This window comes from Ahaetulla prasina, chromosome 2 (genome assembly GCF_028640845.1).
Source record: "Ahaetulla prasina isolate Xishuangbanna chromosome 2, ASM2864084v1, whole genome shotgun sequence".
Lineage (NCBI taxonomy): Eukaryota > Metazoa > Chordata > Lepidosauria > Squamata > Colubridae > Ahaetulla > Ahaetulla prasina.
Window position 1 is genome coordinate 247,586,634 of NC_080540.1, and position 13,792 is coordinate 247,600,425.

At 44.1% G+C, this 13,792-nt stretch overlaps 1 protein-coding gene and 1 long non-coding RNA gene across 3 annotated transcripts in view; one reads left to right on the forward strand and one right to left on the reverse strand.

The window, feature by feature from the left end:
- The window catches only part of SNCAIP (synuclein alpha interacting protein), a 126,615-nt gene extending 123,627 nt beyond the window's left edge, over positions 1-2,988 (reverse strand). Inside the window, exon 1 of one of the 2 annotated variants that reach the window (XM_058170999.1) lies at positions 2,339-2,988. The gene's annotated coding sequence lies outside the window, so the exon portion shown is untranslated. The remainder of the gene's footprint in view (positions 1-2,338) is intronic. The other variant, XM_058171000.1, reaches the window with a different exon arrangement.
- Positions 1,463-8,605, forward strand: LOC131192140 (uncharacterized). The gene is made up of 3 exons (XR_009153652.1): positions 1,463-1,546; positions 3,599-3,702; positions 4,605-8,605. It is a non-coding gene; the product is annotated as an uncharacterized LOC131192140 (long non-coding RNA).
- Positions 8,606-13,792: the final 5,187 nt, after the last annotated feature.

A 13,792-nucleotide genomic window follows, 5' to 3' on the forward strand; every position in this document is an offset into this window, starting at 1 on the left:
ACAATTTTTTAATGGTTGTACAAGATAAAGAGAAAAGGTAGATGTCTTTTTTCTGTGCGCAAATAATACTCTCACAAAAGCAGAGCAAAAAAAGCAGCTCAACTTTATTACAGTATTCATTACCTTTCTTTCAGTATCAGAGACAGTATACCTATCCTCTGAACATCATTTGTTCTTGAATACTGGAAGGATATTGTAGCCTTCATAGCCTGTTTGTAGACTTCTGCTTGCTAACTATAGAAGTTAAATGCTGAATTGCAGGCCACTGGCCTTATGTTCCAAGTTGAACATAATGATGAAAAATGTACTGAATGGCAACTAATCTGCTGTAATTGGCCTTGAGCCCATCTCCAAAAGTAAAGTGCTTTTCACACCCAATTTCTCCTTCACATGAAATATGGCATAAAGGTATCATCCTGATTCTTGAATCAACCAACAGCAACTGAATGTTTAAAGTATCTCAGATTTTTTTTTACTAGAATACTTGTATGAGCAAACAGCAATATTAATCTTTAAATCTTATTCCTTGGATTCCTTATCATGTATTTAACAGAAATCTAAAAAAATAGTACTTACACCAGATAGAACTTACATCAGATATGCAAAAGACAAAGAGTTTATAGAGCATTGTAGGACAACAGAGTTTTCCTCCAAAATCTTAAAAAAAACAACAGAAGGCTGGACCCAAATCTATCTCCAATTCCTTTAAAATTTTGTTACATGCAATTTGAATATCTGTCATTTAAAATATTTTCAGCATAAGGAATACCTGGCTCAGAAGTAAGCAATTTGCACTGAAATCATAATTTATTTGGAAGAGACACTGAAATTAAGATTATGGTGACCTTTCAGAGATCTGATAAGGATATGGTTAAAATAGTAATACATCCACTGATTTCTAGATTAAATTTCATTAAAAAAATATACTACAGCATACTAGTTCTGTGGTTTTTTTTAATCCTTTAGAAGCCTGACCACTCTTGTTCTTTGATTGATACCTGCCAACTGCAACTTGATTAGATCCTTGTTCACTGTAGGAGCAAGTTCAGGAAGCATAAGCTAACAGCAGGGCAATGGCATCCTGCTCACCGGTTATTCTATGCAAGCATAACATGCAACAGGAAAAACCAATTACATCCGAGAGTTTTGCTCAAAGTAACATCGAGAATTGTCAACAATGATTATTTCTGAGGACCATTTCTTTCATTGCATGGACTTCAGCAAAGAATGCTAGCATTTCCTGTGGAAACTTTTTTTGGGGGGTGGGGGGGCAGTAACATTTCACCAATTTCGCTCTTTTTAAAAAACGTTTTTAACCACATAAATAGATACACCGTGGGCATTCTGACAATAACCACAATGAAATGTTCACACAGTTCACCACCTCGCTGACTTGTTTCAGGAAGCATCAGGAGACAAGAAAACTAAAAAAGAAGGGGGGGGGATTTACATATCATCAGAGGCAAGTCAGAATCCGGAGCGCCTCTTAGCCGTCCATAAAAGTGGCTCGCAAATCTCCGAATCAAATTATAAATGGGACTTTCAGGTCTGTTGCCTTTTATTTTTTTTTATCCTCATTGATCTCGCATGCTTTTCTCTCTCTCCCTTTCTCAGCCTCAGTACTCTACCACTACTATACGTTACTGGTTTCTAGACGTTGTTTGATAGCCGCCCATTCAAAGTAGGGTAGTCTAAGACACCTTTTCCCCCCGGCTTTTCGAGTGGATAAGATGTGATCTTTCCATAGTTAGCTATGGGAACATCTCTCATTCTCTCACACTCCGTCTCTCTCTCTCTCTCTCTCTCTGTCGCGCACACACACATTTAAGAGGTTTCCCTGCTACTACAGGCAGCATTCGTCCCATTTTGTTATCCAGAGCCTCCCGCTTGGCAGGAAACTGCTCCTGGAACAGAAAGCTTGAAGGAAAAGGGAAAGAAATATATATATATATATTTTTTAAAAAGGTAGGCTACAAAAGAGGAAGCCGAACAGCGCAGAGAGACGCGAGCAACAAGAGGGACCAGGCGGCTGCTTGGGAGCTGTTGCTGCCGGCTTCAGCTTCCCGTTCAAAGAGCCCCGCAGCTGCGGCGTTACTATAGAGACACCGCCGCCAAACCTTAGGGCAACCCGCGAGACCGGGGCAGACCGAGTCCCAGCCGAGCTCGGCGCCTTCTCCGCCTCTTTCCCCCACCCCCTAAAAAAAAAAAAAAGGAAAGAAAAAAAAATCCAGGCAACAGACGAGAGAGGAGAGTCTCCGCAGCAAACTTGTGGCAGCCGCCCGAGCTCCCTCCTCGCGCCTTCTCGCCTCCCCTCAGGTGGAACTTGCTCGCCACTCACCCTCTCTCCAGGCTCTCGGCTCCTCCGGGGACTCCTCGCCGCGGCGGCTCGACAAGCTCCGGCTTCCTCCTCCTCCTCCTGCTGTTGCTGCCGCTGCTGCCGTCTGGCTCCAGCAGAACGAGGCACGGGAGGGCTTGGGGACGCGGAGCGCCGGCTTCTCGGCTGCTTGCGTCACAATAAAGCCGAGGCCATTCCCCACGCCGGGAATTCGGGGGGCTGCCGAGAAAGGAGGGAGGGAGGGAGGGGGGCTGCCACGTGACTTCAAAGGGAGGCCCGGAGGGAGAAGGAGGAAGAGCGGGCGGAGAGGTGACGGCCGGCGGTCAAGCGAAGGCAGCTCTCCCCAAGCTGAGGGCTGAACGGCTGGAGCTTCCCCACCCACCTAGCTCCTGATGCTGAAATAGCCCCTTCAAGCTCCCTCCTCCGGCCGCTCCTCACCGACCACGCGTCTCCCCTACTGTACTCGTTCGCCTCAGCCTCACTTCTTTTTCGCTCTTCTCCACCCTGCCGCTCATTTCTCCCCCCCCCCTCGTCACAGGTCCTGTGGTGCCTCTGCTCCCTCCTTTCCTCTTCTTCCCTTCTATCTTTCCTCGCCTTTCCTTTGGCGAGCGTTCCTTGGCTCGCCTGCCTGCCTGGCTGGCTTCCTGCCGTCTCCCGCCTTCATTTCTCGCCCAGTCCCAGTTCTTCCCGACCCATTTTGCCCGTCCTCCCATCTGACCTCGTCCCTTCTCTGGCTTGTCTTCCTCAGCACCTCCGACTTTATTCCTGCGCGTGTGTGTGCGCGCTGGGGGGGGGTATACTTTTCTAGACGTTTTTTCTTTAAAATATTCTCCTGCTCTTCAAAGCTGCTTCTGTCTCTACGTAGCCTGAACAATGGGTAGCCTTGGCATCTCTTGAGAACCTAAAGGGTTAATAAACTTTTGTGCAGAACAAAATGTGTTGTCTGCGCCAGTTGAGAGGATAAATAAAAGGAGTTTATTTTCAGGCTCAATTAAGAGGACATGAGTATGATACTGTCTTGTTTGCCTCTAAATAAATATTGCCTTTTTTGTTTATTAATACAATTTATCTGGAGCATCTCTTGTTGCTTTAATGTAGTCATTTAAGGCCAGGGTGGACCGAATAAATGCATGCGGATAAATCATCTCTCCTCCTCATTGTATTCAATAATAAACTAACTTTGAGGTTTCTGCTCAGACGGATAGCTTGGAAATGATCCTGGTGAGTGTGCTGTACTTGATTGTGAAAATGCTTGCTATTAAGGCCCATGTGATCTGAACAGAGGATGGACCAGAAAAAAATAAACTCCCTGGAAGAAGAAGTAAAAGAAGGAAAGACAATGGGTGATAAAATGGATTGAAGAAACTGTAAGTTTGTCCTTGAAAAAGCTACAAGTTTTTTTTCTCCCAAAGACATTTAGTCACCAGGAATTAGCTGGTGCCAGATCTGTTTCAACTAACTACAAGTGGACAAGGTGGAACCCCCTCCTCCCTTTTTTCTTTAATCTTTAATCAGTTCTAAGCATAGCCCAGTTAATGGGGTGAAAATAAAATATAGATCATTGGAATGGTAGTTGTGTCACCTTAATATTGCTGAGCAACTGTATCCAGCAGCCTCAGCCAGAATGATCAATAGTGAAGGAGGCTAAGGGCTGCAGTTCAGGAGTATCTGATGGGGCTGGTTTTTCATTATTTTGCTGTTGTCTATATGGTGTTTCCAGATAAGTATTAAGTTTTTGCAAAATGTAGGGAGTCTGTAGGAAACAGACCATTTGTTAGTCTTGAAGAAAAAGAGGATACATACCTTTCAGAGAGGGAGGGAGGAGAGAGAGAGAGAGAGAGAGAGAGAGAGAGAGACCAAGAGCAATAGGATTCATAGATGAAAATAACATCAAAAAAGCAAGAAGTGTATGTTATTCCATGCATCAATTCCTGTGTTCCTTAGATCTAACAGTTTTTACTTATGCAGGAATAGAAAGAATCAGCAGGCAAGAGAAACAGGCAGTTCGATTATAAGGGGCGCTTAAATTCCCAGAGAGAGTTAGGACTCCAGTTCTGTTGACATTAGATGTAGAATAAAAAATGAGTAAAGTCTCTGAGTGTTATGCATGTTTCATATGAGGTATTAAGGAATCTAAATCGGTCTAAAGATTGTAATTTATCAGTTCCCTCTGGTATAAAGTATATAATGTACATGCACATTGTATTGTTCCGTCTATTATGAGACAATAGAAAATGTAAGTAATTTTCCTCTTCTTGGCTCCATTTAGTTCTCCAAGAAAATCATCCATCCACTTCACAAAATAGAAGAAAAACAGCGATAAAGGAAAGAGAGAATTCTTACAAGTTTACTTTGGATTAATAAATTACATGGCACTTTGGAAAAATAATGGATTTTAGAAAAGGACAGAGCGTGAAAACAATCCATATAGTAAAACATCTTCTCTCTCACCACAGTGTAAAATAATCCCCCTCCAATGTAAAAACTGTAAAGGTCCATTTGGCAGACCCTAAGCGGTGGACCTTTTCTGATGTGATGCCTAAATACTGTGGAATCTTTTCCACCCTAAGGTGTGGCTGGCCTCATTGCTGTTGAATTTTTGGAGGTCCCCCAAGACTCGGTTAAGCCAGCATGAACCCCAGGGGATATGTGAACTAGTGAGGTGGCTCCACTTCATTTAACATCCCTTCATCTATTATTCAATGTTTTAGTTTGGTTTTTATGCTTTATTTATTATTTATTACCGGTAATTCTTTTAGTTCTCTTGTACGCTGCCCAGAGTCACTTGTTTATGAGATTGTCCCAAAAGTGCATTTTCAAGAGACAACTGGACTTTCTGGTTTTTCTTTGAAGACTGTTTCACTTCTCATCCAAGAAGCTTCTTCAGCTCTGACTGGACGGTGGGGAATGGAAGGATTTATACTCCTTGAAGACAGCTGGTCATTTGCATTATTTTAGCGCAGGGATGTCAAACTCCCAGGGCCAAGGGCCGGATGCGTCAGGTGCTGGCCATGCTCATATCTGGTTTAGCGAAGGGGGGAAAAGTCCTGATACATCACGAGATGCCGCCGTGACAATGTGAGCTTGACATCCCTGTTTTAGTGAGTCATTAAGGCCACCTGGAGGTTTACCTGTGTCATCAGGGTCACCCGAGTGGTTGTTTCTGATAGCTATACAAATTGGTTTAATAACTAAATAAAAAGGAAGAAACAGCAACAGTTCAAGAACTGTTAGCCTTCAGAAACCCACTCAAATAAAAAATTTTCCAGGCTTCCCAATTGCCAGCAACAAAAGACACATGTGTGCACTTGGAGACAAAGTGTCCAAATATATTGGGGCTATAATAGAGGTCTGTCTTTTGAAGGATGGAATGCGACCATACTCTCTTGAGATCATCTGGCAGGATGAATCAATATAAGGCAGGGGTCCCCAACCCCTGGTCCATGGCCCACTAGTGGACCATGGCCTATTTGTAACCAGACTGTGGATCATTGCACACACATGCACGCACAGCTTGACTCCTGCGAGCAGCAGGCCAGCATGCATGTGCATGCGGGTGCAGCTCTATTAGCAGTCCAGCTGCCTGTGCTTGCGTGGGTACGCTGACCCACTGCTCACGCAAGTTAAGCTGCATGTATTCCTGCCCACCACTAATGTGGCCTAGTTCCCCTCTCCCAGCTGGGCCACCAAGCTGCAAAATTTGGTGAGGGCTGATATAAGGAACTGTGGTGGTGCAGTGGTTAGAATGCAGTATTGCAGGCTAATTCTGCCCACAGTCTGGAGTTCGATTTTGACTGATTCAAGGTTGACTAAACCTTCATTCCTTCCAAGGTCAATAAAATGAAGAGCCAGATTATTGGCTGCAATATGCTGACATTGTAAACTGCTCAGAAAGTGTTGTAATGCACTATGGAACATTATATAATAGCAAATGCTATCGCTAGGTGCTATGGGCATAATCATTTTTGAGAAGGTAGCCTTAATGTAACTCTATTTAGAGCAGACTTGTTGAAAACCATGGGATTTCAATAGACCTTATGCTTAATTTTATCTAAATTTCACCATCATTATTTTACACTATTTTCCTGAGCTATTCTAGCCAGTTTATTTATTCATTAGATTTATAACCTATATCTCTCCAATCAAAAAGAGCATTTAATAAGAAAAAAGTCAAACATAAAATCAAATTAAACATCTAAAGAAAAGACATTTCTTTAACATCTAATTAAAGAGCAAGAAGTTTAAAAATGGAACTATTCAAAATGCTCAACTGAATTACATACCAAAATAATTCTTTTAAAAACCCACAGAGAATAAGGTTCTGAAATGACTTTTTCTGCAGTTTGGGAATAGCTAAGAATAGGCTAATGTAGTACAATCTTTCAAAATATTTTTGAAATTCATTAAAAAAACAGCTGAGTTTTCAGATTTAAAACCATAGATATAGAAATCCTATATTTCTCCAATAGCATTAGTATCAGAACTTATAATATGAATATTATTTTTTATTATTTATTATTATTATTTATTAAATTTTTATACCGCCCTTCTCCCGAGGGACTCAGGGCGGTGTACAGCCAAAAGGTAAAAAATATAAAAAATATACAATTAAAACAACAATTTAAAACCGAGCAAATTAGAAAAAATGGCCAATATTTAAAATTTAAAATTTAAAATTTCAAACCCTAAAATGATAAAACCCCAGTTAAAAATTTAAAAATATTAGGCCAGTCCCGCTTGAATAAATAAATGTGTTTTCAGCTCACGGCGAAAGGCCCGAAGATCAGGCACTTGACGTAATCCAGGGGGAAGTTCGTTCCAGAGCGTAGGAGCTCCCACCGAGAAGGCCCTGCCCCTGGGGGCCGCCAGCCGACATTGTTTGGCGGACGGCACCCTGAGAAGACCCTCTCTGTGTGAGCGTACGGGTCGGTGGGAGGCATAAGGTAGCAGCAGGTGGTCCCGTAAGTACCCGGGCCCTAAGCCATGGAGCGCTTTGAAGGTGGTGACCAGGATCTTAAAGCGTACCCGAAAGACTACAGGAAGCCAGTGCAAGCCGCGCAGGATTGGTGTTACATGGGAGCAACAAGTTGTTTAAATGTTTGATATGTTTGATATGTTTAAATAACTTTCTTCTGAACATTATCACAAGTGAAATCAAACCTATATGGCAGGGGTAGGTCAGTTGTGGGTTGCTCCCGGTTTTCTCCAGTTCTTGTGAACTGGTAGTAAAAGCGGCAGAAGGCTCCACCCACCTGTCCTGACATCATATTTGGTGATAGCCCATGCATGTGAGCGAAGTGAGTGTGCACGCATGCTCCCGTTGCAAACCGGTGAGCAAACTTGTAGGGTGGGTTCTACTCACCTTTACTACCAGTTCACAATGGGAGCACGTATGCGCACTCACTTTGCTCATGCACATGCACAGATCGCCAAATATGACATCAGGGCGGGTAGGTGGAGCCTCCTGCTGCTGTTACTACCGGTTCACAAGAACCAGAGAGAACCGGGACCACAATCCACCACTGATATATGGACAATACTTGCTTGACAAAAACTGTGCAAATAAGGAACTTGCAAAGTTGAATTTGATTCCAAAAATACAGGAGGATAACATAGCCCTGTAATCAGTGGTGGGATTCAGCCAGTTCGCACCACTTCGGGAGAACCGGTTGTTAACTTTCTGAGCAGTTTGGCGAACTGCTTGTTGAAAGAAATCATTAGGACAGAGAACCAGTTGTTAAATTATTTGAATCCTACCACTGCCTGTAATGTATGAATTGATAATAGCATGATTACTTTTGTTGCATGCCAAATATTTTGTATTTCAAAAACTATAGGTCGGCTCATACTCAGAGCTATTCTGTTTTGGGGGATACTTAAGTCTAAATGTTTCTCACTATAGAAATGATTTTTTAAAATTCAGTATTTTGAGATAGGCATGCAATAAATGATTCTGGGAAATCAGCAGTGCCTATTCTGGTGTTGTATTACACTATTTAAGATAAATAACTATTAAGTCATACCATGCAGATTTGTACCTACCCTTTGCACTAATTAAGCAACTACAAACATATTTACCATTATTAGGTGAATATAATATACTGTAATTACTAAAAATAATTATTACGTTCTATTGCTAATGATTTTACATCAGCTGATTATGAGAAAATGTATGGCCAGAGTATTTCTAATACTCATAATGATAATTGTTTGTGCCCCCAGCCCCTACCCAATATAAACCCCCCACCCCATCTTTTTATTGCATTTTTTGTTTTTGTCCACTGGATCCAATAAAATAGTAAACAAGAATCTGCAGAAAAATAACTTTTAACAGAACCTGTATAACTATTGCAAAATAAATGAAAAATGGGAAAGTAGATATGAAAAACATATGGTCCTTCTTTGCCTTTTTAGTCAACTTACAGGAGAAGCACTAAAATACAAAGGCTATCTACTGCATGCAAATATTGACAATAACAATCAATTCAATTCAGTTCAATTCATTAAAATGATGCTTGAGCCCAAACAACCCTGAGGGGATCTTAGTATTACAAAGAAAATAAGATGCAATACAGTTCAAAAAACATAACCCGCTTCCCATACACAAATAAGTAAAAGTAGATAAAAAACAACTTGGCAAATCCAACCAAAAATGGAAATCACAAGAGTATCCAGCTACCTTAGCCAAAGGCCTGGGAAAAGAGCCAGATCTTCAATCCTTCTGAAATGCTATTAGGTTGGGAGCCATCTGGATTACAAGGGGAACTTCGTATCATCATGACAGAGAAGGTACATTCCCTGTGTCACAAAAAATGACACTGTTTTATTGAAGGGACCTGAAATATACCAATTCTGTTGTTGTTAGTTGCAAAGTCGTGACCCACCCATCACAGCCCCATGGACAATGTTCCTCCAGGCATTCCTATCCTCTACCATCCTCTGGAGTCCATTTAAGCTCATGCCTACTGCTTCAGTGACTCCATCCAGCCACCTCATTCTCTGTCGTCCCGTTCTTCTTTTGCCCTCAATCTTTCCCAGCATTAGGCTCTTCTCCAGTGAGTCCTTCCTTCTCATTAGATGGCCAAAGTATTTAAATTCATTCTGTTAGTTCATACCAATCAGGAAGACACCAGAGGAGATAGGTAGTCACTAAAATAACCAGGTCCTCTACAAGGTAGGGCTTTATAGGTCATGTTGTGACCCAGGCCAAAGTAAGTAGTAGGAAACTCAGTCAGTGTAAAAACAAACTTTATTAGAATATCTGAGAATTAATTCATTCTTAGCATAGTCCAACTAAATTAAAGCAAATTCCTCCCAACACAATTCCTCAGTCCTATCACTAGCCTTGGTCCAATTAGGCAAACTGCCAAAGGCCTTTCTTGGCAAAAGTTCAGAAAACACCGATACGAAACAAATGCAACAAGACAAAGCTATCAACGTTGTTTTCCGGCAAACAGCCCAAACGTGGTTGCTGGTCTTTTAAGCCTTATGGGAGGGACCAATCATCTCTTGGCTGTACTACTGAGTCGTCCTTTTTGCTTTAGCTGCTCTTGCCTTCTGGCAGCTCTTCTCATGTGTGCATTAGGAACAGGCTCCTCCTGTTCCTCTGCCTCACTACTGTCAGCCTCTGGAGGCTCTGGAGTCTGCACATCACTCCCAGATGACCCTGGCTCCACCTCTGCCTCCGACGCAGAACCCTCATCAGGGCCTTCCCCAGCCTCCAGAACTGGCCCATGTTCTTCCTCAGCCTCATCGCTGTCTGACTTCATTGCAGGCTGCTGGTGGATCACAACAGGTCATGGCCAGCATGTTGAATCATACCTAGAAGGAAACCAACAGCTAATCTGTCCTTGCAAAACACAGGTATCACATGTGCAAACTAAGGCATTTCTTTACAGCTTGCACCATTATATTCTGGACCAAATGAAGTTTCTGAGCCTTTTAAAGGGCAGCCCCACATAAAGCACATTTCAATAGACAAACCCTGGTGTGACTAAAGCATGAGTGAATGTCTGGAGAACAACCTAATCAAGAAAAGGGCATACCTGGTGCATCAAATGAAACTGTGCAAAAGCCTTCTTGGCTACAGATGTCTCCTGTTTAGGAGGAATACTCCAGAAAGCACATAAGCCTTGAGGAGGGGATGTACAACCACACCCAAAATCAAAGTTGGAATCTCCCAGGATCTAGGGAGTCCTAACAATCAGTGGCAGCTTCATTCATTTGATTCATTCAATTGTGAGCCATCCAGTGTTTTCTATAAGGTGGGTGGTTATATAAATATTTTATATAGATAAATTAAGATTAGAATTGAAAGACATAATTGGATATCATCAGCATATCAATACCAAATCTTAAACAAGCAGATGACTACACCCAGCAGTTTCATGTAGATGTTGAATAGGAGGGGAGAGATTCCTAAGTACAAGGAGGGGCCTAGGGAGTGACCTCTCTTCCCCATAACCAACACTAACTGAAGGTGGTCCCAAAGGAAGGAAGGAAGAATGACTGCAGAATGGTACCTGAAATCCCTAGCGCCTATCCAGAAGGATATAATCATTAACAATACTGAAACCAGGGGTGAAATCCAGCAGGTTTTGACAGGATCTGGAGAACCAGTAGTGGAAATTTTGAGTAGTTCGGAGAACTGGCAAATACCACCTCTGGCTGGCCCCAGAGTGGGTTGGGAATGGAGATTTTGCAGTATTCTTCCCCTGCCATATCCACCAAGCCTTGCCCACCATGCAACACCATGCCTACCAAGCCACGCCCACAGAACCGGTAGTAAAAAAAATTGGATTTCACCACTCACTGAAACTATTAAGAAATCAAGGATGATCAAACCTCCATCCCAGATTTTCCAGAAGTCATCAACAAGCAAAAGGGAAGATTAGAGATGGGATGAGAGTTAATCAGGACAGTTGACTCTAAAACTGGCCTCTTGAGTAGGAGACGTACCGTGTTTCCCTGAACATAAGACAGGTCTTATTTTCTTTTGACATCCCCCCCCAAATAAGGGCTTGCCCTTATTATTGGGGGGGTCTTATTATTTTGGGGGGTGCAAGAGGCAGTGAGTGGGGGACTGAATGTCCCGTCGCTGCTGTTGCCTCCCCTCCCTGTTCTTTGCACCGAGCAGACCAATTCATCCCACCTCACCCCAATGGCAACAGCTGCTTCCTTTCCCCGCTGTCTTTTTATCGAGAGGGGTGGCAGTTGGAGTGGGGGAGAAGCGAGATGTGTGGAGCGAGACGTGGCTCCCCTTGCTGCCTCTTCTCCCCCATCACCATGTATGACAGGACTCCTGCCCTTTGCTTAGCCACCACCCCCTTTAGGGATGCAGTTTGGAGGTGGCAGGTGGGGTGGGCGAGAAGCAGGAAGCCGGTCTTACCTTTCAAGCACTGTTGCTTTCCTCACCGTTGTCTCCAGGGAAACACACTGTACAAGAAAATCTTCTCACGAGTTCAATCAAACTTCTCAAACTCGCGAGAAGGTTTTCTTTTACAATGTGTTTCTCTGGACGTAACAGCGAAGAACACGACAGAGCTGGAAAGGTAAGATACGCATCCCACTTCTCACCCAACCCACCTGCCAACCCACAAATTGCATCCCTAAAGGGGGTGGGTGGCTAAGCAAGGGGCAGGAGCTCTGCCATGCCCGGTGAGGGGGAGGGAAGAGAAGAGATGGCAAGGGGAGCCTCATCTTGCTCCACGCATCTTGCTTCTCTCCCACCCCATCTTCCACCCCTCTCGATAAAGAGATAATGGGGAAGGGAAGCAGCCAGGCTGCTGTTGCCATTGGGGTGGGGTGGGACGTGTTGGGCTGCTTGGTGGGTACGAAGAACAGGGAGGGGAGGGGAGGGCCTGTCCTCCCCTCCCCGCCCAGCCTCGCCTCCTTACATTGTGTTGCTTGAGCGGCAAGCAACCAGAGGAAATGGCGGGGCCGGCTGCGCATGCGTGTAAGTAGCCGGTTGGGGGGGGGGCTTATTTTGCAGGGGTGGCTTATATTATCACATGCGCTGAAAAGCCCGATTGGGCTTATTATCCGGACATGTCTTATTTTCAGGGAAACACAGTACCACCCCTTCTTTCAAGGACAGTTATTATGCCTCCCTTAAAAAGGCTGACATCACAGCATAGGCTGCCTTCATGTCCCAGGAAGTACCTGTGTGGAGTAAATAGATGGTCAAACTCACAGTGCAGAGAATCCTGTCCATTTCCTCAGAAGAGTTACTGGTTGGAACTCATCCCATCCCATACAACACGAACGCTTGCTAGCACATTGTCTGGACCTACCCAATTGGAGTCCAACTTGAAGTGGATCTGAGTGATTTTTTTTTTCTGTTAAGAGGCCAGAATATTCCTCACAATAGCTCTGCAATGATTCTGTGGCCCATTCCTGCCGAGTAGGCATTGGGTCACCTGAAACAAGACCAATGAATGGCTATCTGTGTGTTCTGTCCCCCCCAACCACAATCAATTAGAAACGCAAACTGACTAGATGTGCTAGCAATTTATTCTTGCCAAGTCGTCTTATCTATCAGAGCGACTGCAGTCCGAGCTGGAAAATTCCAAAGTTCAGAAGGAAACAAAACAGAATCCAAGAGCCAAAGTACAGCCAAAGTTTTCAACAGTCAATTGTTTGTTCATCACAAGAACTATAGGGCAGCCCCTCCTGCTTTTATATCCTGTGGGGTGTGGCTCCATGACTCAGCACTCTCTAGGCCTGCCCCACCCTTTCTTTTGATGTTACCGTTTCTCCTGTCTGCGATACTGGGGGTCCAGCCACTACTGATTGTCAGCAGCTGGGTCTTGAGGCATGGCCTGAGAGGGAGGAGATGCAGGAGACAGAGGCCTCGTCATCTCGTCCATCTGGCCTGCCTTTGGGACTTGAAGCGGAGCCAGAGAAGGAGGCTCTGCAGAGGGAAACCCTGTCGGCTCTTCCCCCTCGCTCTCTGAATCACTTTCTGCCAGGAGGCCAGGTTCGGGTGGGGGGGGCTGAAGACACAACATTGTGGATGTAATAAGGGTGATAAATATTGATGTTTTGCTCTCCTTATTGCAATGAAGTAATTCCTAATATGAGCCTATACTTGTGTTTAGTCAGACTCCCTCCAAGTCTTTCTTCAACATCACTCCAAGCTTTTCTTATCATACTTTATCTCTCAGAATTTTTTGTGGTCAGCCAGCAGCCTGCAAACTGGCAGTGGAGTCAGACAGTGAGGAGGCTGGGGAGGACAATAGGCCAGTCCTGGAGTCAGGGGAAGGCCCGGACAAGGGCTTTGTGTCGAAGGCAGAGACGGGGCCAGGGCCATCTGGGAACGATGTGCGGACTCTGAGCCTCCAGAGGCGGACAGCAGAGAGGCAGAGGAACAGGAGGAGCCTGTTCCTAGTGCACGCATGCAAAGAGCTGCCAGAAGGCAAGAGCAGCTAAAGCAAAAGGGATGACTTAGGAGTAAGG